We start from the raw sequence: 24,084 nt of genomic DNA on the forward strand, positions 1-24,084 counted from the left end.
AACAACTTTACCATCTGCCCGGTCATTCCCTAACAGCAAAGTAACATCTTCCACCGGTAAACTCGAGCATAATCTGAACTTAACAGGTCCCGAAACCAACCCTGACTGTAAAGTTACCCTATGCAATGGCACAGAAACCATGCCACCCCCAATCCCTTTAATAAGACTTACCTCACCAATGTCAGACTCATCACCAAACTTTAGAATGCTGTCTAATATAAGTGACTGAGAAGCCCCAGTATCTCGAAGAATTTTCACTGGTATCAGGGTTGACCCTTCCTTTACTAATACAAACCCATCTGACATAAAATGATCAAATCCCTTCTTCACTCGGTCAGACCTGTCAGTCCTTAACTGAGCCTCAACAAAATGTGGGTTTGTAGGTGCTTCAACAGACTGATCACAGGCATCTGGGACTGCCTCCTTTTCCTTTTTCTTCTTCAGGATGGAACAATTAGCCATCATATGACCAGCTTTCTTACAATAGTAACAAGTAAGACCAGAATATTTCTCCTTCAACTTCTTCCCTTCATCCTTACTCTTGTTAATAGTCCCAGCATTAATTTCTGGTTTACCCTAGTTATTCCTGCTACTCTTTTGGTAGCTGTTATTCAGGGAAAATTTAACCTTATGAGTTAAAGCAAACTGATCTGCTAATCTAGCAGACTCCTGCAAAGTGGCAGCATCCTTTTCATCTAAATATGTCTTTAAGTCATTAGGGACGCATCTTTTGAATTCTTCAACTAAAACTAACTCTTTCAAGCTGTTAAAGTCATCATTTACATTTTATATGTGCGCCAGCGGTCAAAACACACAAACTTCTCATAAGCAAATTCCATACAAGTCTGGTTCAGAGATCTCCTCAAATTTCTAAGCTTTTGCCTGTATGCTTCTGGGACCAACTCATAAGCTTTGAGCACAGCCTGTTTCACAATGTCATAATCAGCTGTTTCATCAACTGTCGAAGCAGAATAGGCTTGCTGAGCCTTCCCCTTAATTACACTTTGTAAGAGAATAGGCCAACCCTCTTTTGGCCACTTTAAACTCTGAGCAAAATGCTGAAAGTATTTATCAACCTCTGCCTCATCAAATGGAAGTACCAATTTAACTTCCCGACTGGCCTCAAACTTATCACCAGAGTCTAATGCTAGACCCCTTTGCAGCAATCTCTCTATCTTTCCAACTCAAACAGCCTCTGTCTTTCTGCTTCCTCCTTCTGTTTTTCTGCCTCTCTAGCTTCAAACTGCCTCTGCCTTTCTGCAGCCTCCATCTTTATTTTTTTTTAACTTGTACGGGAGCTCAAGCTCACTCAGTTTACTTTCAGGAAACACCTCCAACTCCTCCACTTTAAACACACCCTTGGATACACAATGTTCAGTTATTATCCTCTGCCTCTGTGACCTCCTCATTGTCAATTTCACCTTTCCAAGTTTTAACCTTTTAGCAGTACTCAACAGCTCAATCCTTCTGGCATCCTCTAATGCCTCAGAGGTTGGCGCTTGCAGAAATCTATCAACATCCATTGCTGCTGATTTTTCACCCACAAATAAATCAAAAGGGATTTCCCCAATGAAATTGATAATTAATCAATCAATATGCCCCCGAATTTGTTCATATCCTGGACGCAGGCCCCAATTTTGTTACAAACCATAACGCTTTAGAAATGAACTAGCAGCAGTAGACTACACCTGAAGTCTGGCTTTGATGCTAAAACAACTATCTTTATTAGTATCGACTCATAATATAGTAACTTAAGCAAGATAAACAAAAGTTAACAGAGTTATGTGTGTATATATGTGTGGGTAAATATAACTCCCAAACTATTGAGCTTGGGGGAAACAAGGCTTAGAGTCTTGAGATGGTAAAATATGAAAGTTCAGTTCATCCATGGAATAGGTGATGAGAGATATTTGTAATCCAGGGTGAATTTCCAGAGAAGGCAATTATGTCGAATTCCACAGGTCCCATGGTGGTAAAACGAGAGAACAGTCACTGTAGACTTTATCTGTCATCATTCCAAATCCACATACGAATTATCACCGAAAGTGACTTGTCACAAGGGGTATCATCTTCAAGTGAATAACCACACCACACCCAGGCAAGGGTTAACACATAAGTGGTCTTCACAGGATACCTCAAATCAGATCCACTCCTATGGATCAAACGAGGTGACAACCACACATTCGATGTACGCTGAATCGATAATTAACCCACCCTTGTGGGATAGGGAAGTTCTAAACAGTGACCCTTGGCCACTAGTTCCCTGGTTTCGATCCTTCCATTTTTCCTCCTTCGTCTCCGTCTGACTCTGAGTGTCCGTGTCCTCGGTTTAAACTAAACAAGCTGCGAGCGGTGTAAAGAAGCGGCAAGTCAGACTGATTCGCCTTCTTAATCTCTCTCTCTCTCTCTCTTTAAATGACAGTCCACAGCAAACGAAACCTAGAGATTCATAACAACGGCCACTCCCCATTGTGAACTGACTGGTGTGCCAGTAGTTGGGATGACCGAGTGAATCCTTTCCCACATTCTGAGCAGGTGAATGGTTTCTCCCCAGTGTGAACTTGCTGGTGTCTCTGTAGGCTGGATAAGTGAGTGAATCTATTCTCACAGACTGAACAGGTGAACGGCCTCTCCCCAGTGTGAACTCGCTGGTGACTCTGTAGGTTGGATGACTGAGTGAATCTCTTCCCACATTCTGAGCAGGTGAACAGCTTCTCCCCAGTGTGAACTCGCTGGTGTCTCTGTAGGGTGTAAGAGTAAGTGAATCTCTTCCCACATTCTGAGCAGATGAACGGCCTCTCCCCAGTGTGAACTCGCTGATGACTCTGCAGGTGGGATGACTGAGTGAATCTCTTCTCACAGACTGAGCAGGTGAATGGCTTCTCCCCGGTGTGAACTGACTGGTGTGCCAGTAGTTGTGATGACCGAGTGAATCCCTTCCCACATTCTGAGCAGGTGAATGGCCACTCCCCAGTGTGAACTGACTGGTGTGCCAATAGCTGGGTTGACTGAGTAAATCCTTTCCCACATTCTGAGCAGGTGAATGGCCACTCCCCACTGTGAACTGACTGGTGTGCCAATAATTCAGATGACTGAGTGTATCCCTTCCCACATTCTGAGCAGGTGAACAGCTTCTCTCCAGTGTGAACTCGCTGGTGTCTCAGTAGGTGGGATGACTGAGTGAATCCCTTCCCACATTCTGAGCAGGTGAACGGCCTCTCTCCAGTGTGAACTCGCTGATGACTCTGTAGGGTGGATGAGTGAGTGAATCTCTTCCAACAGACTGAGCAGGTGAATGGCTTCTCCCCAGTGTGAACTCGCTGGTGTCTCTGTAGGTTGGATGACTGAGTGAATCCCTTCCTACATTCTAAGCAGGTGAATGGCTTCTCCCCAGTGTGAACTCGCTGATGATTCTGTAAGGTGGATGACAGTGTGAATCTCTTCCCACATTCTGAGCAGGTGAACGGCCTCTCTCCAGTGTGAACTCGCTGGTGACCCTGTAGGGTGGATGAATCAGTGAATCTTTTCCCACAGACTGAGCAGGTGAATAGCTTCTCCCCGGTGTGAAGTCGATGGTGTCTCTGTAGGGTGGAAGAGTGACTGAATCTCTTCTCACAGACTGAGCAGGTGAATGGCCTCTCTCCAGTGTGAACTTGCTGATGTACCTTCAGTTTAGATGAGCAAGTGAATCCCTTCCCACAGTCTGAGCAGCTGAACGGCAGCTCCCCGGTGTGAACTCGCTCGTGAGCCATTAGGTCAGATGACTGAGTGAATCCTTCCCCACAAATTTAGCAGATGACCAGCCTTTGCCCAGTGTGAACTGACTGGTGTGTCCACAGGCGGGAAGACTGACTGAATCCTTTCTCACAACCAGAACAGATGAATGGCCTTGTCCCAGTGTGAACTTGCTGATACACCTTCAATTGAAATGACTGAGTGAATCCATTCCCACTGTCTGAGCAGATGAATGGCCTCTCCCCTATGTAAGATGACGGGTGTGCCATTCGATCAGATAACCAAGTGAATCCCTCCCCACAGTCTGAGCAGGAAGGATGGTTGATTGAATCCCTTGCTCCACTTCTTAAATATCTAGACAGAGACAGCAACACTGGCGTGCCATGCTTGAGATTCCTGGAGACAAATTCCTTCTCATTTTTAACCTGTAAAAAGATTTACAAAATCCATCAGTGTGTGCAGGACAACATTTCAGATGAGATCATTTGATTTGCCAAGGTGTGATCTGACATCTCACTGTTAAAGTGAGGTTCAACCCAAGTTGGAGAGAGAAATCATCTTCTATCTGGGCACAGTGCTGGTATCTGGAATGACCATCTAATTCTCTGATGCTCTTCCTGTCTCAATAAGAATGGGCATTTCTACCATCTCCAATCTGTGACCTGGCTCAGTCTGACTCTCTCCATTGGTATTATTCCCTGTTCCCACTGAGCTGCATGGGTTCCTGCTCCCACAGTAACTGAAACACACTCACGCAAATAGGCTTTCTTGATTGCAGCTGGGATTTTCTTTTATGTATTATTAACTTAAAGTATCACAGTTTTAATGCCATGTAAGAAATTACTGCTGAGATGAATGTTTGGTTCGCCCACATAATTAAAACAAATAATATGGATTGGCCTGACTATGATTGAAATTGAATGCGACGAGCTTTGACATATTACTGGAACCCTGGGACCAGTGAACAACTGACAGCTTCCCCAGTTACTGACCCCCCCAATGGTGGTTACTTAATCAGGACTCCACTCCATTTGAAACCCCAATGCCAGCGGTCCACCCGCTGTGACTCTGTGCTATGACGCTATGGCGTACTCAACTGAGGAAAGCCAATATTATGCACCCCTCGAGGGACAGACGTTCCCAGTCACGGTGATTGGAGAGGTCAAAGCAAGAGAGGGCAGTGCATTACTTGCCGAAGTTCCGGATTTCCTTTGGCCACAGACAGGTCTGGTGGTTCCCCATACCACCATTAGGGTTTGCCCTGGGTTCAAGCCAAAGAACCTAAGGTTCCTTGCCATCACCTTGATGAAACAAACCTCCAGCAGCGAGGGAGACTGGCAAGACTTGGCCACGGGCCAACTCCGATACTGGAAGGAGTCGGAGGTGAAGACGGGACATCTGAAGACACTCTTTTAATATTGACTGAACTCAAGACTCATCTCTGGGCAATTTCAGGCCATTAAGTTGACAGCACCAACTGCTCCCCTGTCCGGATCACCGTGAAGGAAGGACAGACTTTCCCATCCATTCCGCAATACCCCCTCAAGCCCGAGGCAACGTCTTATGAGGATGGAAGCTCTTTTGTCAATCCAGCAGGAAAATGATATTCTGGCTATGCGATAGTGACAGACACTGAAATAGTTGAGCAGGCCTCTTTTGAAGCAGCTGTCTCCGCCCAGAAGGCTGAGCTGTTTGCTCTGACTCGTGCCTGTATCCTAGCAACAGACAAAAGTGCGAACGTTTACAGAGACTCCTGTTACGCATTTGGAGTTGTACATGACTACGGGGCTCTCTGGGAACATGGGGATTCCAGAATTCCTCTGGCCACCCCATTAGTAATGCCACCTTTGTAAACAATTTTACTCACAGTTCTACAGCTACCTTGAGTTTTGGCTATTGTTAAATGTGCGGCCCACACACGCATGTCCGACCAGGTCACTAAAGGCAATGCTTTAGTGGATGAGACAGTGAAAAGTGCGGCACAATCCTCGGTAGTTGTGGTGCCCTCGGGTTCCCGTCAAGCAACGTTCTGTGACTTAAGCAGAACGAGTTTGCCAGACATGTGGGAGGTACGTACTTTTCAGGGGGACGCCTCTGAGGAGGAGCGCAAACTGTGTTCCCAGATGGGTGCCAGAAAGACCCTGACCTAGGTTTTTGGATCACCCCAGTGGGGCAGATTTATTTTCCTGCAGAGTTTTTATCAATATTGGTCAATTAAATACATAATTGTACACACCTGGGAAAGGAGGGAATGGTTGGTAACCTGTACCCTGCACACTGGGTACTACTCCCTTGACAGGTGAACATTATTCATGTCTACAAGTTGATTTTATTGAATTGCCTGCACTACATTGCTATAGATATTGCTTAGTTATTATAGATGTGTTTAGTAGGTGGATTGAAGCTATTCCAACTACCAATAATACTACTGTGACTGTTGTGAAGGTATTATTACAGGGAATAACTCTCAGGTATGCTGAGCTCTGCCAATGGCCCACACTTTGTGGCGAAAGTAAATGAAGGGCTATGTAATGAACTAGCTATGAAGCAACAATTCCACTGTGTACACCACCCACGGGCTGCTGGCATAGTGGAAACAGCCAATGGCACTCTGGAGAGTAAATTGGCTGAACTAACAGCAGAGACTGGACTCACTTGGTTGAAGGTCCCACCGTCACCCCTATTCCACATGAGGGTTACCCCACAGGGGAAAACAGTGTTGTCACCAGCTGAAATCATTTATGGACGGCCCATGAGGACACCCTGGGGACCAAGACTTTGTGTACCATTGCTCCCAGAAAGTCTACCAGCAAAATTCCTGTACTGGGAAACATGCATCCTGGCCATACTTGCAGGTGCCCAGCAGCGGAGAGGAATAACTGAGACTGAGCGATTTTGGATGATCACTTTTCTCTCCTATGGAGTAGCCAGGAATTCACGAGAGAGAATCAATTTGGCTACAGCACTTGAGGAGCTGGCCACAATACTGCAGGGGCCCTGACACAAACACAGGCCCAAGTAACAGAAATAACCACTGAAATGATTGCAATCCGGCAAACAGTCCCACAGAATCGTAAGGCTTTAGATTTTATTCTGGCTGAGAAAAGGGGGAACCTGTGCTATTATTGACACAGAATGCTGCACCTATATCCCTGATGACTCTACTAACATTACATCCCTCTCCGAGCACACTGTCAAGGAGATTGACAGCATCAAGAAAGTAGGGCAGGATTTACACGGGTTCACCGAAGGGTCGAAATGGTGGTCTTCGAAGGCCTGTTCGGTAATACGTGGGGCATGATATTGCATTATGGCCTAATAGTTGTACATATCATTGTTATAATTACTGATGTCTGCTGTTTTTACCCACTGATAAGTCAATGCTGTACTCGTTTGCTTTCTCTGTAAAAGATTACTACTTTGTTGATCATGTAATGATGAAAAGGAGGGAATGATAAAGTATGTAAAAGGGTTAACACTTTGTTAAACAATAGCAGCCTGTTTTTCTGAAAGAAACTGCTGATGACCAACAGATGTGCTGAGCCATGCTGAGCCATATTTCTTCTTCAGGGTCACTAGCTGGGGTTTCGGGATGCTTATCTCCTTGTGTACTCAGGTGTAGAGATAGGACAGCTTCAGTCTGTTCTGTGTGTGAAAGCCATTATGATGACTTTGTAATTTGTCTTTAGGGGCTGTCATGTAGTAAATAACTTTGGCTCCAGCCTGTCTTGTGTGGGGGGTATCTGGACGGATATACCTGTGGTGTAAGTGGAATTGTTAGTCAGTTAGTGGATTGGGTGGGAACAGTCATATACTGTTCCTGTTTGAGCAAATAACGGAGTAAGCCCCAGGTGCTTGGAAAAACGAATCTGTACTTATACGGTCTCTGAGTGACTTTATCCGGATTCGACTTCCACAGAATGGAAGTGGTTTTAAAGGGCTGGGCTGCTGGTAGCACATTACCAGACCTGGAGTGATTGCAACTGGGTCTGACAGAGGCATAACTGGTTCTTCTGGGCACATTCAGTCTCACTCCAACTATTTCCTACCTTCCTTTGTACAGGTATGCAAAGTCTAAAGGACCAGTGTTTGAGTAAATGAGACTCACCAAACTTTCTCCTGACTGAAACACTGGATTCTCAAAGTCAGATGGGTTCTCTTCAGTTAATGCTCTCAATCCTCGGGCTGGTTCACTTGTTGCTGTTCCCTCGTGTGAGTTGTGGTTTGCTTCCAGTTGGGGTTCTTCTTCCAATAAATCTCTCACCGCAGGTCTAACTTTAACATGAAAGATAATGAAGCACATTAACAATAAAATGGAGAACCAAACATTTCTGCTTAATATTACTAAGAACAAAACTCACTGAAATTTAAACGCTGAAGTCAAATATAATGATCTCAGTGAACAATCTTTTATTGTCCCTCACACGTCACAAAACAATATGGGATAAGAAGGAGCCATCATTCAGTCATGGTGAGACATAAGACACAGGAACAGAATTAGGTGATTTGACCCCTCTGGTCTGCTCCACCATTCAACCATGGCTGAGTTTTATTCCAACACCATACTCCTGCCTTCCTCCTGTAACCCTGAAGGTACTTAGTAATCATGAATATATTAATCTCTGTCATAAATATACCCAAATAGCAGCCTGAACCAACCTCTGTGGCAACAACTTCCACAGATCAGAGATATTTTGGCCAAAATGTTTTTCTCATCTCAGTGTAACGTTCCGTTATATTGGCTCGTGTATGTCTAGGGGAAATCCCGCCCAGCACCTGCTTCAACACTCCCCTCAGGAACAGTCACCGCTCGAATCAATCACAAACATCAATCATCTTCTGGATGATCCAGAATTCATCCATTTCAAGTTCCAGTTCCTTCAAGTGCAGGGTTACAAGCTGTAGCTGGATACACATCTTGTAGATAGGAGAGAAGGGCAGGAACGCAAGTCTAAAGTTCGAACTGATAAGGAAACAAGGGATCCCGAACCCATGTCTGGCATACCGAACCTGTTTGAGGACAATAACCGTGATGAGGAGTGGGCTCCCACCGTAACCGTCCCCCCCCCCCAGCTTACCAGGGGCTAAGTGCACCCAGTGCTCCCGTACCCCAATCCTCCCAGTACTCAGATACGGTGGCCGCTCAGGTAAAACAGTGGCGGCAGGGGAGGGGAGGCACTCTATACCCTGAGATCCAGAAAGGGAATACCGAGGATTATTCCAAGACAAGGAGGGAAGAATCCAATAAAACCGCAGAGTTAATGGCTCCACAAAGACCATTGCCCACCTGAATGCTGCCCAATCCACGAGCAGGAGGAGGGACAGCCCTCAGTGATTCACCCTTGAAGCCTCAGGAAATGATAATGATCATGAATCAGGCCCCAGATAGAAAAGAAAAACCAGCACAGTTTGCTCAGTATGTCCGCAGTACTAAACAAATGTTTAATGCAACCCTGCAAGATTTATTCAGTCTCTGCTGCATGATTCTCTCAGCTGATGAGGGGTGGAAATGGAAGGCCGAATTGAGATACCACACCTATCAGGAGTTACAGACGGAACATCATAATGGGAATGAACAGACAGACCAGATTATTCAAGCCTTGGAAGGACTCTCCAGCAACCTGTAAACATCATTAAAGTACTTGAATGCAAACCTAAGCCTGGAGAATCGGGACCAGAGTATTGGGAGCAAATTGTGGGCTGCTGTGGCACTTTCGCAGGAGACCAAGCCTTTAATGATGGGAATTTGTCCCCCCCAGTTTAATGCCTTACTGCTCCAATGCTTACCAACTAAGTTAGCCAACATGATTAAAACAAGTAATATGGATTGGCCTGACTATGAACAAAATCGAATGCGACGAGCTTTGACATATTACTGGGACCCGGCTTTTGAATCCCGACGAACCCCGAAGGGAAGTAATATCAAAGGTGAATATGTTCAGCGGGAAGAACGACACAAGCAGGCTACATCTGGGGATCAGAAATGGGAACCAAAGCATGCAACGCATGTACTCACGTGCAGGTGGAATTCCAGGGGAACCAGTGTGATGTTTCATTTACAGCCACCACCAGACTGGGGTGTAATCTCGCAGGGGGAGACTTGCTAAGTACCTTGGGAGTCGAGATTCTATGCTCAGACAAGGGTACGACCCTGGGACCAGTGAACAACCGGCAGTTTCCCCAGTTACCGACCCCCCCAGTGGTGGGCACTTAACCTGGACTCCACTGCGTTTGAACCCCTTCTGCCAGTGGTTGACTCTCGTGTGACTCTGTGCTATGAGCCTACGGGGTGCTCAGCTGAGGAAAGCCAATATTATACACTCCTCGAGGGACAGAAGTTCCCAGTCACGGTGATTGGAGAGGTTAAAGGAAGAGAGGGCAGTGCACTTCTGGCCAAAGTTCCAGATTTCCTTTGGCGACAGACAGGACTGGTGGTTCCCCATACCACCGTTAGGGTTTGCCCTGGATTCAAGCCAAAGAGCCTAGGGTTCCTTGCCTACACCTTGATGAAACAAGCCTCCAACACAGAGGGAGACTGGCAAGACTTGCTGGTGGGCCAACTCCAATACTGGAAGGAGTCTGAGGTGAAGACGGGACATCTGGTAAGACATTCTTTTAATATTGACCGAACCCAAGATGTTGTTCCCCATCTCTGGGCAATTTGAAGCCATGAAGTCGGCCGTACCACTGCCCCACTGTCCGGATCACCGTGAAAGAAGGACAGACTCTCCCATCCCTCCTGCAATACCCTCTCAAGCCCAAGGCAACATTGTGTTCTCTCCAGCTGACGCTCTCAGTCCTTTGGCAGGTTCACTTGTTGCTGTTCCTTCATCTTCAGCTGTGGTTCGCTTACAGTTATGGGCTTTTCCTTCAATAAACCTCTCACCACAGGTCTAACTTTAACATGAAAAATAATGAAGCACGTTAACAATGCAAAGGAGAACAAAACAATTCTGTTCAATGTTCCTAAAAATAAAACTCACCGAAATTTAAGCATTGAAGACAAATGTAATGCTGTCAGTGAACAAATCTGTAAATATCGCTGACACGTCATAAAACCTGATAAGGGATAGGAAGGAGTCATCGTTCAGTCATGGTAAGACATGAGATGTAGGAACAGAATTAGGTGATTCGATCCATTAAGTCTGCTCCACCACTCAACCATGACTGATTTTTATTCCAACACCATATTCCTGCCTTCCTCCTGTAACCCTAAAGCTACTTAGCAATCATGAATATATTAATCTTTGTCATAAATATACCCAAATGGCAGCCTCAACTGACCTCTGCGGCAACAACTTCCACAGATCAGACGACTTTAGGTCAAAATATTTTCCTCATCTCAGTTTTAAAGGGAAGCATATCTATTCTGAGACTGTGCTGTCAGATCAGACTCTCTATCTAATGGGGACATCCTCTCCATATCCATTGTATCCAGGCTTTTCAGCATTCGGTAGGTTTACTTAACCATACATCTCTCCACCACCCCCACTGTCCCTCTGAACTCCATTGAGCACAGGTTCTGAACCATAAAATGCTCCTCATACATAAAACTGATCATTCCTTAGATTATTCTTGTAAACCTCATTAGCAACAACTGCACAAAACACATTTCCAGGAATAACAGACAGACTGGTACCTGTATAATTTACAGGGAAAAGTTGTGCTTTCTTTACTGTTCTACTGTCACAGAACAAGCCATTTCCATTCCCAGATTAAAACAGGTCCATTTCAGGAAATATAAACCAGTCCAGGGTGAATGTAACAAAAAGAAACTGGAATTACCAGAAACGCTCAGCAGGTAAGGAACAGTTGCGGGGAGAGGAACAAACATTACAATTCAGGTTAATAATATTTTGTCAGAATGACGTCAAACATTTTCTGTTTTTAGTGCAGATCTCCAGCAACTCGAGATTCTCTCAGATTTCCACCAAGTGACAGACAGGTGACAGTGAGGGGGGATATTTCCAAACACAGTTTGAACACCAGACTCACGGGTCTATTTCCACTGTTGTAAACACGGACCAGCCCATTTACTCATAGCCTCTCCCTGTGAGGATGGAATGGGAACTCATCCTCTCCTCAGATTAGCAATCATTGCTTCCAAAGGAACTCCAGAAACAAACATCTGATCCCAGACCAGAAATACTCACTCAAAACCTCATAAACCCAAGCAGCTTGATCTCTGGGTCCATTTTACCTGGATCAAAAAGTGTGATATCCCAGGACCCAAACTCAGAGTCACACAGCTGAATCTGCCACTCACCAACACTGAGAGTCTCACACATCATCCCCACGTTTCACACTGGGTGGTGCAATCCGGGATTTCCCCACAACCAATGTCCAGCTGCTCGAAGTTTCTGCTTCACTGCAGAAGGATGACCATCCAGCCCCATCAGTAGAAGCACTAACCAATGTCAAATCCAGAACACTAACAGTTCCATATGCCTGGAGTGTAGATCACAGAATTATAGCCCAAGCACCAACTCTCCCAGTACTCTTTGCTGCCAGTAAAATACTGCAGTGTGTCAGCCAGTCACAATTCAATAACTAGCACCTCCACACCAATGCACAACAGAACTGGTACCTGATGACCCTCTGGCATTCTAGCTAATAAAAACTGATTCTGGAAATAACACAGCGAGGCCAAAGTTGTAAATGAACACTTCACAATAAAAACAAGAGTTAGAAGAAAGATGGCTGATATATAATATTGAGGTGGTGAGATACAGGGTGGACCAAGGTTGATCTAGATGGTTTATGTACATCACTGAAGCTGGGGGGGTGGGGGGTGGGGGGGGGTTGGGGATTAGGAGACTGGACAGAGGTTGAACAAGATGGGCAGGGGATGAGCAGATGGAACCAGGTGGGAGAAGGGTTCAAGGACAATCTCTGATGGTCCTCCAGCAATACACAGATACTGAATTAATAGTAGCATAGTCACAGTCATACTTTATTGATCCCGGGAGAAATTGGTTTTCGCTACAGTTGCAGCATAAATAATAAATAGTAATAGAACCATAAAAAGTTAAATAGTAATATGTAAATTATGCCAGTAAATTATGAAATAAGTCCAGGACCAGCCTATTGGCTCGGGGTGTCTGACCCTCCAAGGGAGGAGTTGTAAAGTTTGATGGCCACAGGCAGGAATGACTTCCTATGACGCTCTGTGTTGCATCTTGGTGGAATTACAATAGTACATACTACCGTATAAAATGACAAAGTTAGAACAAAGAACAAGAACTTTGCCATATATCCTTTGATCCTCACCATTTTTTTATCAATACACCATAGAAAATTTCCAATCCGGACACTTCACGTCTTTGCATGGTAACTACTCTGCCTATGACTGTGAGGGACTGCGGGGACCTTGGGATACTGATCAGCACATCACAGAAACCATTCTCCCCCCTAGACTTCCCAATCCTTCTGTAAAGCAGACAGTGAAATCAAAGATCCCCATAACCTGGGTCATTCTCCTTCCTCACCCTCCCCAGTCCGGGAGAAGACACAACAGCCATAAAGCTCAAAGGACAAATGTGAGGAGCCTCAGGAAGAGAGGCGACTTGGGGGAAGTCAACGGGACTCAGGGGCCAACATCAGATCTCCCCAACAAAACAAGGAGGAAACATCACCATCCATCCGGGGATTAAGACGCCAAGTGATCTTGCGTCACAAAGCGGAGGGCGGGGCAGATCTGCGGTTAAAAAGCCTCACGTGAGCAGTTGGCGGGAGTTCCATTTCAATTCTGCGGAAATAGACAGCCTGGTCTCCTGGTTTGGATCGTTCAATGCAGATTAAGTGAAGTCGACACATTTCTGATGAGCCCAGATAATTGGAAAATAAATGAGTTCTGGCCTCACGGCCAACATCAGATCTCCCCGCTCGGGATCGGTCTCAATACTCACTGATGGGAAAGTGATATCTTCCGCCCGCAGACAGTGATCTCGATCCAGGCGGTGAGAATCCTTTGCCGATTCCGCAGACGACTCACTTCAGCACTGAGCGGAAAGGCGAACACCGTCCATCTGGAGACTGTGAGCAGGCGCGGAGTGATTGTTGCGTCATCCGGAGGGCGGGGCCTCGGGAACAGACGCGCAGCTGCTGCCTGTCTGCGGTTAAACGGGAGGGGCGAACGGGATCACGTGACCCGTGGGGGCGGAGACTCCAGCTACCCGCCACTCTGTGGAAAGAAACAAACTTGTGTTATGTACCATCAGTAATAGACCACAAACTCAGTTTTAATGTCAACTACTGCCTTTATTAGTATATAGAAAATTAAACTAACTTCTCACTGAAACAGAAGTTAACAGTGTTATGCGTTTGTGCCTCCCACACTGTCAAGTTTAGGAACAAGTACTTAAAGTTTCAAGGTGGCAAGTTTCAGTTATCCACGGAATGGGGAAATTTGTAAATCCACATTAAAATACAACGAGGAAGTAATCACGAAGAATTTCACTGGTTCCATGCTGGGAGAACGAAGTAACAGTCGCAGGAGATTTTCAGTCACCGAGTCATATTCCAAAATCCACGAAGAGATTGTACAAGATGACAGTCACAGGAATATTCTTTAGAACAAGTGGTTGCTACACAACACCCGAATCCATCCAAGTGTTAACGAAAGTGGTCGCCACAGGAAAACTCCAACAGTCCACTTCTGGATCAAAACAGTGACAGTCACACATTCAATATGCACTGCGTGCTGCTCCTTCACCCAGTCCATTTTGGCACAGGAAAAGTATCAAACTTTTACCCATTACTTTAGCAAACTGCAGCTTGCAGTCCGCTGGTCCTCCAACTGACTGTCTGTCTCTGTCTCTCTCTCTCTCTCTCTCTCTCTCTGAGACTGAGAGCTCCAGCAGTCAGTGTAGTGACGTCATACTCCCGCCTCCTGCAGGCTCTCTTAAAGTAACACCCACAGCAAAATGAAACCTGTGATCTCGTAACACTTGCCGCTCACATCTCCTCTCATTGTGTATTAGACATTTCGACCCCCAGGAAAAAATACATCGTCTGCCCGCTCTATCTATTCCTCTCGTAATCTTATAAACGTCCATCCAGTCTCACCCCAGCCTGCGCCGCTCTGGAGAGAACAACACAAGTTTGTGTAACCTCTCGTTATAGCTGTCTTAACCACCCGATCAATCTGTGCAGTCTCTTTCAGGGAGCTGTGAACTTGGATCCAATATCCCTCTGCTCATCGACACTGTTCAGGGTCTTGCATTTAACAGTATACTGTCTCTTTACATTTCACAGTGCACTGTCTCTCTACATTCGACCTACCGAGCTGCCAAGATGATCATCACTAATCAAATCTCACTGAGATTTCTCAGGTCCTGTTGAATTTATTGCCAAGTGCACAAGTACGGGAAGGTGCAGGTACAGAGAAACACTGACTTGTGGCAGCATCACAGGCAAGTACATTCAGATAACACACGGAACACAAATTATACGATTCTCTGCCAGGAACAATCTATAAATATGTTGTGTCCTGATCAATATTAAAGTGTGCATTTTGTGTCAATAACAGACTTGGAAATGTTGAATTTGGTCCCTGTCTTCATCCCTCCTGTAGTCCACAACCAGCTCCTTTGTTTTTGTCACCATGAGGGAGAGGTTGTTTTCTTGACACCACTGTCTCGGGGTGATGACTTCTTCTCTGCAGGCTGCCTCGTTATTATTTGAGATGAGAGCAATCAGTGTAGTGTCGTCAGGGAATTTAATTAGCAAATTGGCGCTGTGGGTGGGGACACAAGTCATGTGAATACAGAGAGTGAAGGAGGGGGCCAAGGAGACAACCCTGTGGGGTATGAGTGCTGAGGGTCAGAGAGACAGAGGTGAGGGAGCCCACTCTTACCACCTGCCGGCGATCTGACAGGAAGTCCAGGATCCAGCTACACAAGGCAGGGTGAGGGCCGAGGTCTCTGAGCTTCTTGTCGATACTTCACGCTTTCGTATGGCTACTGCTCTGCCCATGACTGCAAGGAACTGCAGAGAACCTTGGGGAGCAGAGAACATCAGAGAAACAAGCCTCCCCTCCATGGACTCTTCCTATATTTCCCCTGCGTCGGAAAAGCAGGCCGTGTACTCAAAGATCCTCACAACCCGGACATTCTTGCTGCAAACCCGCTCCCCCATCGGGGAAGAGATACAAAAGCCTTAAAGCGCGAACCAACAGGCTTAAGGACGGCTTCCTGTCTGCGGTTGTAAGCCAAATGAATGGTCTCCAGTCCGATAAAATGGACTCGACCTCACAATGTAACTCGACGTGACCCTGCACCATATGTCTATCTGCACTGCACTTACTCTGCAGCCATAATGCTTTGTTACAGTTATTGCTCTGTCGTATATCAGCTCAATGTACTGTTGTAACGTGTAGAACTGTGTGTGGATGGTACGTCAGGCAAGATTTTCACTGTAGCTCAGTACGTGATGATAATAAACAGATCCCCCATTTTAATTGTGTGAAAATATTAGACAGGCTGAGCTTCTGCTTTGGAACCTCAGAAGGAAACTTCACTGAACTGTTGTTATTTCTGAAGAATGCAAATAAATAGAAAAGGCTTCAATCTCGCATTACGATCTGCGGTAACTGGGATCAGGTGACCGGTGGTGGGTCTCCCATATCAATATCAGAATCAGGTTTAATAGCACCAGCAAATGCCATGAAATTCGTTGTCTCTGCGGCAGCAGTAGAACCAAATTCATAACAATAGATTTTAACAACTATGAATTAACATATGTAACGTTCCGTTATTTTGGCTCGTGTATGTCTAGGGGAAATCCCGCCCAGCACCTGCTTCAGCAGTCCCCTCAGGGTCAATCGTCGCCCGAATCAATCACAAACATCAATCATCAGCCAGCACACCCAGTAAATTTTAACACATACACTTTATAGATATTACTAATTCTAGGGCATTAATATACATGTGATACAGAGAGGAAAGTAATGAAAAAAAAAAGGCGCCAACACTTATTCAAAGTCCAAGTTCTTCGCGCGCTACCGTTGGAGCTCAAGTTCGACGTCAGACGACCACCCGAATTCCGTCGACCCACGGCTCGGGACCACCCGAAGTGATCGACCGGAGCCTCTCCGCACGTCCGCCGTCCTCCTCGTCTCTCCTCCCGACTCCCCGCCAAAACTCAGTCCACAGTCATATCATACAGCATAGCATCCGAAAACAAAACGATACATAACCACCCATTGGCTAATAGCACCCTCTTATCACCCTCTAAACCACAATAAACTGCTAGCGCAAACTCTCTGAAGCGTTAAAACACAACAAAGCCGCATTCCACAGATTAACATAACAAAAATCGCCATTTTAAATGTAACAAAAGAAAGACCCCGTACACTCTCCCCCCACCTAAAAAAAGTCATGCCCTCATGACGTTAACAGAATTCACTAGTACTCCTTGTAAAACACAAAACCCAACCCAGGTGCATAAAGCAGTGACATAACTTTGCAGGGCAGTAGAGATTACACCCTGCTCTCCCGGCGCTATATAAGTGAGTCTTTCCGGGGGATGCCTACTCCTCTGAGGCCTCAGGACTTCCTCTGTGGACTCTCCCTGTTCAGACACCCCAGGTGACCCCTCGAGCCGATCTGTCGGACCTTCCCCTTCACCGGGATCCCTCTGCCCCGGTGAGCCCTCTGGCTCGGGTTCTGCCTCCACCCTCTCCTCCCCCAATGCCGGCTGTAATACAGGCGGCTCTGCAACACCCTCCCTCGGTCCCCCTGACTCAGTGATGGAAGGGCCAAGAGTCTCTTCTCCTGGCACCGGGGAATCAGCGAACGGAAGCAGGTACCACACGTCCGAATCATCATCTTCCGATGACGTATCCCTTCTCGAGGTGGGGACCGGCCCCGTTTTCTTCGCAGCGGCCTCTTCCCGCGCCCCGCGCCCTCGCAGAGTCCTCGTACTAGGAGTAAACTCCCATTCGGACTCTAGGTCCATCTTCACCTCTTGACCCAGAGGCAACAGGTGGTTCCGATGGAGTACCTTGACAGGCCCCTGCCCGCCCTCAGGTCTCACCCGGTAAACCGGGAGATTCGGCATCTGACTCTCCACCACATATGGGGTGGCTGCCCAACGGTCCGCCAACTTGTGCTTACCCTGTAGTCCTAAATTCCGGATGAGGACTCGGTCTCCCGGCAATAGCTGGACGAACTTTACCTTCTGATCATACCTCCTTTTATTCCGCTGGTTCTGCTTGGTGGCTGCCGCCTCAGCCAACTCGTACGCCCTTTTCAACTCTCTCCTCATATCGGACACGTACTTCAGACATGGCTTCGAAGGTATTTCCCCCGCTTCAGTCCCAAAACACAGATCAATGGGCAACCTCGCTTCCCGTCCGAACATCAGATAGTAGGGCGAGTACCCCGTAGCATCATTGCGAGTACAATTGTAACAATGAACCAAATGGGCGATGTGCTGACTCCACTTACTCTTCCGTCCAATCTCCAAGGTGCCGAGCATGTCCAGCAGGGTCCGGTTAAACCTCTCGGGCTGAGGATCACCCTGAGGGTGATAGGGGGTGGTTCTGGACTTTTCAACCCCAAGCATATCCAGCAATTCATGGATAAGCCTGCTCTCGAAGTCCCGTCCCTGATCACTGTGGATCCGCCGGGGAAGGCCATAATGAACAAAGTACTTCTCCCATAACACCTTCGCCACTGTAGTCGCTTTCTGATCCTTAGTAGGAAAAGCCTGCGCATATCTAGTGTAGTGATCCGTGAGGACCAAAACATTCGCGGTATTGCTGGTGTCCGGCTCAATAGACAGGAAATCCATACACACCAGGTCCATGGGTCCTGCACTCTGCAAGTGGGATAACGGAGCCGCCTGCGCAGGCAAGGTCTTCCTCCTGACGCAACGGCTACAGGTCTTACAGTATTCTTCCACCTCCCCCCTCATCCGGGGCCAGTAAAACCGGTCCTTGACTAATCCATAGGTCTTCTCTACCCCTAAGTGCCCGGAATCATCATGTAGAGCCTGAAGCACAGCCTTTCGATACTTCTCGGGCATGACCAGCTGCCAGCGCCGGGGGTGGTCCGGAGGCGAAGTGACTCGGTACAGGACGTGGTTCTTCAGCTTCAACCGGGGCCACTCCTTCAGTAGTAGAGGAACGGAGGCATGTTTCGCCTTCTCCACCTGCCCCATATCACCCTGGCTAACCGCGTACCAGATAGTGCCAAGGCTTGGGTCATCACGCTGAGCCGCCTGTACTTCCTGGTGACTCAACTCCGGCAGCTGCCGGTTCCTCAGAGCAGTCACATTACAGTAACCAGTGGGCAGCGCGTCACCGTCAGCCCCCAGTTGATCTACTGCCCGATCCGTTCCCATCTGTGCTCCTACTTCCCCGTCGCTCCCAACTTGACACATGGCCTTTACTCCCTGGGCAGGGACACTCTTCCACTCCTCGGCCGTGCCCGACTCGTCGTGCGCCCGACGAGACAGGGCATCTGCATCGATGTTCCGACTCCCCGGGCGGTACTTCAGGCTGAACTCATAGGCAGACAAGGCTGCTACCCACCGGTGCCCAGTAGCGTCCAGCTTCGCCGAAGTCAGGATATAAGTGAGGGGGTTGTTATCAGTTCTCACTTCAAACTGGGCCCCGTATAGGTAGTCACTCAACTTGTCTACCACCGCCCATTTCAATGCCAAGAACTCCAGCTTGTGAGTGGGATAGTTTCTCTCAGATGGCGACAAGCTCCGACTGACAAACGCCACTGGCCTCAATCCGTTTCCCTGTTCCTGGTACAGAACAGCCCCAAGACCCTCGTGACTGGCATCAGTGTGTAGAACATACGGCTTCCGGGGATCAGCAAAAGCCAACACTGGGGCCTGTGTCAGCGCCCTTTTTAGAGATTGGAACGCCTCCTCACATTGAGCATCCCACCTCACTCCAAAAGGCTCCCCCGGGTTCAAGTATCCTCCTACCTCCGACCCTCGGTCTCCCTTCCTCCTCCTCCCCCCCATAGGTGGATAGCCACACAACAGCTGGTTCAATGGATGACTCATTTTCGCATATCCTTTCACGAATCGCCGGTAATATCCGCAAAACCCCAAAAACGAGCGTAAGGCGCTCACCTTCTGAGGTCTCGGCCAGGTGGTGACTGCGGCTATCTTATCCGGATCGGTGGCCACTCCATTTCGCGAGATTATGTGCCCAACATAACTGACTGACGTCTTACAGAACTGGCATTTATCCAGGGAAAGTTTTAACCCTTCCTCTTTCAGCCGACTCAGCACCTTCAGCAGCCGCTCCTCATGTTCCTCCAACGTAGATCCGAACACTATCAGGTCGTCCAGGTACACCAATACCTCCAGCAGGTTCATGTCCCCCACTGTCCGCTCCATGAGCCGCTGAAAGGTGGCTGGGGCCCCCGAGATACCTTGGGGCATTCGTTCGAACTGGAAAAACCCCAGGGGACAGATAAAGGCTGTCTTCTCCTTATCAGTCTCGCTCATCGGAATCTGGTAATACCCACTCCGCAAATCCACAAGTACAACTTTCCCGAAAAAAAAATCCAAATCCCGGACGAGCCCCCACTTGTAACGTTCCGTTATTTTGGCTCGTGTATGTCTAGGGGAAATCCCGCCCAGCACCTGCTTCAGCAGTCCCCTCAGGGTCAATCGTCGCCCGAATCAATCACAAACATCAATCATCAGCCAGCACACCCAGTAAATTTTAACACATACACTTTATAGATATTACTAATTCTAGGGCATTAATATACATGTGATACAGAGAGGAAAGTAATGAAAAAAAAAAGGCGCCAACACTTATTCAAAGTCCAAGTTCTTCGCGCGCTACCGTTGGAGCTCAAGTTCGACGTCAGACGACCACCCGAATTCCGTCGACCCACGGCTCGGGACCACCCGAAGTGATCGACCGGAGCCTCTCCGCACGTCCGCCGTCCTCCTCGTCTCTCCTCCCGACTCCCCGCCAAAACTCAGTCCACAGTCATATCATACAGCATAGCATCCGAAAACAAAACGATACATAACCACCCATTGGCTAATAGCACCCTCTTATCACCCTCTAAACCACAATAAACTGCTAGCGCAAACTCTCTGAAGCGTTAAAACACAACAAAGCCGCATTCCACAGATTAACATAACAAAAATCGCCATTTTAAATGTAACAAAAGAAAGACCCCGTACACATATATATTAAATAGTTAAATTATATAAGTAGTGCAAAAATAAAATAAAAAAATGTAATAAACTCTTTCAATTGTGTGGGAATTCTGGAGCAAAGTTTAACTGAACCGTACACATTATGAGAAGCTCAGAAAAATAGAAAATGCTAAATTCTCATATGAATGGGTCATATACCCAGAAATATTGGCTGCACTTTGGCGGGCCGAAACAGTGGAATAGACCATTAGACAATAAAATATTGGAGCAGAAGTAGGCCATTTGGGTCATCGAGTCTGCACCGCCATTCAATCATGGGTTGATCCAATTCTTCCAGTCATCCCAATTACCCTGCCTTCACCCCTTACCCTTTGATGCTTTGGCTAATCAAGAACCTATCTACCTCTGCCTTAAATACACCCAGTGACTTGGCCTCCACAGCAGATCATGGCAACAAATTCCTCCTATTTACCACCGACACTCTTAAGAAATTTCTCCGCATCTCTGTCCTAAATGGCCGTCCTTCAATATGGAAGTCTCTTGTCCTAGAATCCCCTACCATGGGAAATCAACTTTGCCATATCTAATCTGTTCAGTTCATTTAACAATCAAAATGTTTCTATGAGATCCCCCCCTCATTCTCCTGAACTCCAGGGAATACCGCCCAAGAGCTGCCAGACCTTCCTGATACGGTAGACCTTTCATTCCTGGAAACATTCTCGTGAATCTTCTCTGAACCCTCTCCAATGTCAGTATATCATTTGTAAAATAAGGATCCGAAAACTGCACACAATAGTCTGTGTGATCTCAGGGGTGCCTTATAGAGACTCACCATCGCATCCCTGCTCTTATATTCTATACCTCTAGAAATGAATGCCAACGTTGCATTTGCCTTCTTCACCACCGACTCAACCTGGAAGTTAACCTTTAGGGTATCCTGCACAAGGACTCCCAAGTCCATTTGCATCTCTGCATTTTGAATTCTCTCTCCATCTAAATAATAGTCTGCCTATTTATTTCGTCCACCAGAGTGAATGACCATACACTTTCCAACATTGTATTTCATTTGCCACTCCCTTGCCCATTCCCCTAAGCTATCTAAGTCTCTCTGCAGGCTCCGCAATCTCTCCAGTTACTTCCTTCCGAACCTGAGGGTGCATTCCATCAGGTCCGGGAGATTTATCCACACTCAGACTATTAAGCTTCCTGAATGAAGTCGAATATTGAAATGCCTGGATAGAGAAGTCGTGGAGGACTACAGTATCTGGTTATCACAATGGCATAAATACAACTTAAATATACAAACGATAGGCTTGCTCCCCGGCTTGAGATTCTAAATTGGAGAATGACGCTTTATTCACAAAATCCTCATAGCCCACAGTGACCGTGCACTGATCCCAGCAATGCAACCCGCCACTGCAGCCCCACAGTGCACTATGTACAGATTGCAAAGCTACGAAGTTGTATGTGAATAGACTCCCCTCCCCCCAACTCCACTCTTTCTGCGTCACCAGCAGGCTGGGACATCTCACATCTCGCTGCCTCCGCCAGGCCATTAAACTGTGAACACCTGTGGTCAGGGACTGATCTCTGGGGTACTCCAAACGCTACCCCCTTCCAGTCTGAAAACGACCCACTCATCCAGCCGCGCACTACCGGCCGTTTATCGATCTGCAACGGGAAAGCCCAAATAAACTACTCCTGAGGTTCAATACCATTGCTGACTCTGAGTTTACCACCGTCAAATGCCAGAAGGGACATAATAATCAGAAAGTCTCTAGTCGCAGCCGTGTAAATAAAACGTGATCTCAGTGGGTGTGTGGCGCATGCTCAGAATGCGAAGGAGACAGACAAACTGAGCCAAGTCACAGACTGATGAAGGGGATGAATGATCGATTTTGATACAGAGAGAGAAGCAGAGAGTTTGATATTGTGCCTGATGCCGGAACTGTAGCCAGTTAGAAGATGAACTCTTTTTCCTCCAAATTGTTTTGAGCTGTGACAGTGTTTTTATCAGAAGGCACCATGGAGACTAAAATTTTCTGAATTGAAATACTGTCCTTCACCCACTGATATGCTTTGCAAACTTTTAACAGTGTAGAAAAGTCAAAGCACTTGTGCATGGGAATCACAAACACGTTAGTTCCGCTGTATCTGTCACTTCACCAGCGCTTGAATGCCGCCGATCCTTGAATGTGGAGGCGGAGATGCTGGAGAAGACAGCGCCCCACTCGCTACAAGGAGACCCCGATCACGTGTCCATGTCCGTGATCTGATTGGATACATTGCCATGACGTTGATAGCAGTGTTATGTCATTCACTGGCTCTTATTTTGGAAAGGATTCAGTCGGCCATCGCAGATACAACAACAGCTTCGTACTGGGAAGCGGCCGTTCACCTACTCCGTGTGTGCAAAGAGACTCATTCAGTTAACCCACCTTGTGATGCTCCGGTGAGTTCACAATAAATAGAGGCCACATTTCAGTCCAGAGTGAGTAAAGAGTTTTACTTAATCATCCCAGCTGCTGCAACATCAGCAACTTCACATCAGGGAGGAAATTCAAATCAGTTCTATGCTAAATGTTTAACCATCACGATGACTGAAGGCAGCTGCAGGTTCATGAGGGACTGCTACCGTCAAAATTTGCAGTTCTTGCGGCTGCTCATCGCACCCAGTACTGAACCCTAGTCACTGAGGATTGGAGCAGTCTGATCTGCTGATGTTAGCCTTAAACTGGACTGATGTTTAATATTGTGGATCTGTGAAAGATAAAGCAGTTCTGTATCAAATCCCGTGTCTCAGGTACTTACTATCTCTATCACACTCACAATGTATACTGTAGAGTCCACTCGGCCCATCTGGTCCCTGCCCATGTTTCTGTTCCATATCAGTATATCAAAATCTATCCCTGCCGTTTCCCTCTCACTCTCCCTGTGATGACAGGTTGCAACTAGTCACCACTCCGTGGGATAGATTTCCCTTGAATTTCACGGAATCATAGAAATCTACATTACGTTACAGGCCCTTCGGCCCACAGTGTTGTGCCGACCATGTAACTTACTCTAGAATCTGCCTAGAATTTCCCTTCTGCATAGCCCTTTATTTTCCTAGTCTCCATGTACCTATCTAAGAGTCTCTTAAAAGACCCTATTGTGTCCGCCTCTACCACCGTTGCTGGCGATGCATTCCACACACACACC

General features: G+C 46.9%; 1 long non-coding RNA gene across 1 annotated transcript; it reads right to left on the reverse strand.

The window, feature by feature from the left end:
• Positions 1–3,904: 3,904 nt before the first annotated feature.
• LOC140207004 (uncharacterized) lies at positions 3,905–13,771 on the reverse strand. The gene is made up of 3 exons (XR_011888448.1): positions 13,644–13,771; positions 7,844–8,010; positions 3,905–4,160 (listed from the first exon to the last, which is right to left on the reverse strand). It is a non-coding gene; the product is annotated as an uncharacterized lncRNA (long non-coding RNA).
• Positions 13,772–24,084: the final 10,313 nt, after the last annotated feature.

The sequence above is a fragment of the Mobula birostris genome, chromosome 13 (assembly GCF_030028105.1).
Source record: "Mobula birostris isolate sMobBir1 chromosome 13, sMobBir1.hap1, whole genome shotgun sequence".
NCBI classification, from domain to species: Eukaryota; Metazoa; Chordata; class Chondrichthyes; order Myliobatiformes; family Myliobatidae; genus Mobula; species Mobula birostris.